Source organism: Onychomys torridus, chromosome 1, assembly GCF_903995425.1.
Source record: "Onychomys torridus chromosome 1, mOncTor1.1, whole genome shotgun sequence".
In the NCBI taxonomy this organism is placed as follows: domain Eukaryota; kingdom Metazoa; phylum Chordata; class Mammalia; order Rodentia; family Cricetidae; genus Onychomys; species Onychomys torridus.
The window spans coordinates 64,749,919-64,755,918 of NC_050443.1; positions in this window are offsets into that span (position 1 = coordinate 64,749,919).

A 6,000-nucleotide genomic window follows, 5' to 3' on the forward strand; every position below is an offset into this window, starting at 1 on the left:
CCTTTTAGCCTGTACTACATGTAATTGAAATACTGTTTTCTGGGGTTGCTTAAATGAATTGTGTTCTTCACCACTTACGTATACATCTAATAGTGTGTATAATTACTAGGTCACATCCGTGACTCCAGTTCCAGAGGATGTGATGCCCTCTTCTGGCTTCTGTGGGCACTGCATGCCAGTAGTACACATTAATGCAGACAAAAAACTCTCTCCATCTATCATCATCTATCTGTATCTATATAGTATATATAAAGAATTATCTTGAAGAGTCTGGTTACAAAATTGAGTACCCAGAAGTGCAAAGGAAGAACTAATTCTTAACTGCCAGCCCCCAGAACTGTGGGCCAACATACTTTTGTTTATCGGAAATTGCCATTATAAATGTACTATAGGCAGTTTTTCTGTCATGGCAGGCAATTCTTAAGACCTTTATCCACTGGGAGATGAGTCTTTTCAGTATATCCTGCTGGTATTTTTTCATAGTGTGTTAGATGTCTTTTTGTTCTTTGTTTAAAATATTTTGTTAGAGAATCCATTCACCTTTTGTTTCACTGCCTCTGGTTTTGAGAAAACAGTTTCCTGCTTTTGAGGTTATTGTCTTATTTTCTTTTGGAATTTGTAGAGTAGGTTTTAAACACTAGATCTCTAATCCGTTTGAGTTTTTTTCCATTATGCGTGTTGTTTCAACACTGTTTATTAAAAAAAAAACACGCTGGTCCCAGTGATTTGAGATGGCTTTAGATCTATTTTGTGCTTTCTTTTCTAGTCTACTGGTCCCTTTGTATATTAAAGTACCAGTACAGCCTTGTTTGAACCAGAGGTTTTATAGTATGACAGAACGTCTGGAAGCCACACAATCACCACCTATGCTCTTTGTTTTCAGTATTTTTTTTTTTTTAATTTTCGAATGCTTGAATTCCCATATGAACTTTTATAAAGTTCACTGTTAACATGGGCCCACCAAACTTTCACATTACCTTGTAAGGTTCTAAGATCCAGCCTGAGTTATGTAAAAGATTAGGACCTTTATCCGCGGAAAAATTAATTCTTAAAAATCCACTAAGGGGCTCCTGGGTTGTTCTTGTGGGGGTAAATGCGTTTCTCTTCTCTATACGTGCTACAGTGTTGATACCATGCATTCCAAACACAGGAAGTACCCCAGGCCTCCACTTCCCAGTCAGAGGTCTGTGAAGACCTCTTACAGCAGGACCAAGTTCTGCTTATTCTATGGTGACTGACGAATTCTGAGACAATAAACAGCAGGGTGGCTTACTTTGAATTCTATGTGCTCCAAAGGTAAGAGAACATCCTATTCTAGGACGGGGCCATCATTCTCTTATCAATGACCTGTGTGGTCCACCCGCCAAGGTACCCACTCACATGGAGGAAGGTGCTTTTCAGTAGAAGGGAGTCTCTGGCCCTTTAACCTGTAAGAACTAGTACCTGGAGGTCGCAGGTCATTTCCTAATTGTTACCTCACTCGACCCAGCACAGGGTCGCAGTCCCTGGGCTGCAGCGCCGCTCCCAGTGGCCAGCACGAGGCCGCCCAGCGCCGCCTGCTGGAGGCAGCGCGTACCGCAGGCGCGGCAAGGGAAGTGTGGGCTCTGGTCTCCGGAGGTCGAAGGACCCGGCTGAGCTGAGGGCCTGGATGAAGCGGCATCTGCAGCCCCCGTGGCCGGGGCTCCCAAATTCTGAGGCGAGTGTATGACGCCCGTGTGCCTCGCGTCACAGAAATTAGCGCTTTCAGAGTCTGAGAAACTGGGTTTCTAATCTGCGCAAGCGCAGTCCCGGCGCGCAGCCAGGCTCTCCGGCGCGCACGCGCGTTCTCGGGTGTGTGTGTGGGGGGGGGGGGGGGGGGGGGGGGGGCGTGTCCTCCCGGCATGCGCACGTCCGCCAAGGACGCACGTCTCCTCCAGAACGCGCAGCCATTTCTGAGAGCGCGCACGCGCGCACTGAGGCTCGCTCTGGCCACTTGGGGGCGCACACTCCTCTAGTCTGCTCCTCTGAGCTCTGTTGGCAGGTCTCCTGCAGTGGATTTGGTCATCCAGAATGAATTGTTTGTCCCATGACGAGGGAGACTTTGTAGGCGCTTTAGATAGAGCACGGTGAGTTTAGGTGACATACATTTAACACGAGGGATGCAAAATATGATTTCCCCACCCCCTAAAGCAATAGAGAATCGAGAAGAGGAAGTATACACAAATAACTGCCTTGCACCCCAAATAAGATAGGTGCCGACTTGGAAACCTAGGCAGGAGAGCGGGAACACTTTCTACAGGAAGATAATCAGGTGAGTTTACACGAGGAATTTGGGCTGGTGAAGGAAGGCAGAGGGAGAGAGCCTGGGAAAACACATCTGGGTTTAATCTGGCTTCTCTGCTTTTGCATTGTCTTCAGCCTTGGACAGGCCCAATCTGTTCCCTTACCTGGATAACAGGTAAAATCACCTTGCAAGCCTGTGGTGAGAGTTAAAGAGAAGTGTGAGCGTTGTAGAATGTAGGATCTACAAATAGACCACCCCCCCTGGCCTGGTGTAGTGAGGGTCTAGGGGTCCCCCATAGTCTCTGAAAGGAGCAGATTCCTTTTCCATTTTGGTTCTTTTTTTGTTTGTTTGTTTTTTGTTTTGTTTTTGTTTTTGCTAGGGATGGGAATCCAGGGACACAGACATGCTGGGCTAGCTGCCTTATTGTCTTAAGTTTACTGTGTCAGAAACATGAATGGACATGTTTATGTCTTTCTACACTGTCAGAATTTTATTATTATTATTATTATTATTATTATTATTATTATTACAACAACAAATTCACAAAGTATAGAGGTTTAATGGCAGCTATTTGGCAGATATTTCTGCTTTCCTTGGTAACCCTGGCTGAAGTGAACACAAGTTCTTTTGTTCTAATCTTACTTAGTAACATTGGCTCTCAGTTTCTTTATTATACAACACAGAGTAAATCTCTTTATGTATGTGCAGGTTACAGAATAACCACAAAGAGTTAAATAAGCAAAGGGTAAGAGGCTGGAGAAGCCAAAGCGGGGAAGACAATAGGAACACAGGGTTGTATTGATGAGGAACCTGAACTGAGTTGCAGAGAAACTACTGTTGTGAGTCAGTACTGGTGTGAGCTACTGCTGTGTGTCATGGATTTAAGAATGATGCTTAGAGTTGAGTCTGGCTGCAGAGGTCAAAAGGCAAGATAGGTCCAGATGATGGAATGGGCAGACAGATGGATGGCAGGTGCAGATGGGAGAACAGGAAGATGGGCAGACGACAGTTGAGTAGGCCATGTCAACAGTAAGGAACAAGCCAAGCTGAAGCCCTTGGGACAGTTGGGAGTTCTCTGCTTGCCAGTACTTGCTGTACATACTGGGCTGTCAGATAAGAGGTAATTGGGGCTATCACCCTTGCAATTGTTAGTTTCCGCCATTGTAGCAGCCTACCTCTGTCACCAAATCAGTTATGTCATCCCGTGTCCAGGTGCCTTTCCACTGTCAGCTGTGGGACGTATGTCCCTCTTACAAGTGCCGGCCAGACACAGCTCACTCTCTTGCCTCTTGGTCCTCTCTTACTTCTCTCTATTGCTTCTCTTGCCTCTCTTCTTCCTCTTGGCTCTTCCCTGTTCTGTCTGTCTGTCTGTTTGTCTGCCTGCCTCTCTCATATCTCCACTCTGACACGGCCTTTTTTTCTTTCCTTCTCTCCCTCCCACCCCCCTCCCCCAATAACCCTCTTGCACTAACTGTTGAACATGGCATGTTTGCTTAGTGGCATACCCTGGCAGGGCCCGCCAAAGGTACTCACTTCTTTCTTTTTTTTAAATCAGCAGTGCTGTATCTCTGCTTATTTATAGTCTGGAAGAGGGAATTACACCCTTTCCTTGTTCTACTATGCTCAGTAAGTTCTTGGGCTGAGTTTTCCTGATAAGACTTTTTTTTAATAACATAAGTATTTATTGATTCCTTGGGAATTTCACACCATGCACCCCAATCCCACTCACTCCATATCCACCCTCACCCTTGGAGCATCCCCCTCAAAAGACTTCCCCCAAATTAATTCAAAACAACACCTTGCTCCTCAGTTTTTCCAATACCTCTTCACTCATCCTAGTGGCATAGGGAGCTGTGGTATGCCCTTTTGTCCAAGCAGCCCTACCTACAATGGTCATTACTATGAACTGGTGGGTCTGTTTCAAGGCCTCTGGCACACTATCATCATTGGACCCTCACCAAAACTAATCTCAGATATCCTGCTGTTGCCCCGAGTCATGGAGATCACACAATTATCGTTCTGCAGGATCAGTCCCTTCACACAATGTAGCAGGTCATACAAGGGGTAGATGTTAGGGTGGGCTAACCCAAGGCCCAGGATGTGGGTCTGTATGGTAGCCAAGGTGGTTGTCCTGGGCCAAGGGGACTGAGCAGCTGTCCTAGGCCCATACCTATAGGGGCCAGCTCTCCCATGCTCATGGTGAGGTTTAGGGCCATCTCTCCTGAGGGCAGGGACTAGGTAGGGGTAGGGGGTTGTGTAGCTCTCCCATGGGGGCTGAAGCCAGCTCTTCTGCTACAGGGTCCAGCAAGGGGCAGGGCCAACTGTCCCAGGGCCAGTGAGGGGTGGGACTGGCTCAGCGCAGCCCTCAGATTCCAACACACATGGTTCCTATGACCCCCTGTGGTAACACGGGCATGGACATCATCACAGACCCCAGCTGCAGCAGGAACACAGGCCCAGACATGGCCGGTTGTCAGCAGCTTGGGCCTGGACATCACTATGGTCCCGGTGGTAGCATAGGCCATCCAGATCAGTATGTCCCCAGTAGCAGCAAGGTCCTTGGACACCAAAATGGTCTCAGATGGCTGTCTAGACTCTGGCATCTCCATATCCCTCAGTGGTAACAGGAACCATGGGCATCAACTCAGACCCTGGCTGCTGCTGGGCCACCATCACAAATATGGCCCTTGGTTGCAGCCTTGGTCTGGATGTCACCATGGTCCCAGGTCGCAGTGCAGGTCACTCAGATTGGAATGGCCCTTGAACACCAACATGGCCCCAGGTGGTGGCCCAGATTCCTGGCATCAGAATGGCCTTTAATGGTATCCAGAGCCACAGACATCAACACAGATCCTGGCTGTGGTAGGGCCATGGATCCAGACATGGCCCTTGGCAGCAACCTTGGCCCAGACAACACCATGGCCCCAGGTAAGAGTGTAAGTCACTCAGATGAGTATGGCTTTGGAAGTGAAATGGCCCTTGGCCACCAACAGGGCCACAGGTTGCAGCCTAGACCCCAGGCATCCATGTGGACTTTGGTGGAACCATGGGACATAGACATCAACACAGACCCTGGCTGGTGGAGGACAACAGACCCAGCATGATTCTCCTCATCAGCAGCTTGTTCTTGGATGTTACCGTGGTCCTGGGTGGCAACACAGGCCATCCAGATTAGCATGGCCCTGGCATTAGTGTTGCCCTCGAACACCAGCATGGACTCAGATGTCAGACCAGACCCTGGTTGCTGCAGGGCCATGGACCCAGGCATGGCTCCCAGCAGCAGCATGGGCCTTGGATGTCATCATGTCCCCTGGTGGCAGCACAGGCCACTCAGATCAACATCATCCCAGTGGCGGCATGACTCAGGCACTAAAATGGCCACAGGTGGTGGCCCAGAATCATGGCATCTCCATGGCCTTGGTGCAACATGATTCATGAATGTCATCCCAGACCCCAGCTCCAGTAGGACCACAGACCCGGACATGGCCCTAGGCAGCAGCCCAGGCCCGGGTGTCACCCTGGTTTTGGTGGCAAGCAGGCTGCCAACATCAACCCATTCCTCACCACACTCACTTGTTGAAAACTGCCTCTTACCACAGCACATGTACCATTCTGCCTCTCTTTCTCTCCCATTTCTCCACCATATACTTGCTCATCATACAGGCACCTACCTCTCCAGTGCCTTGTGGTGCTGGGCAGGCCTGTGGATGCCTTTAGGCAGCCCAGATCATAAGAAC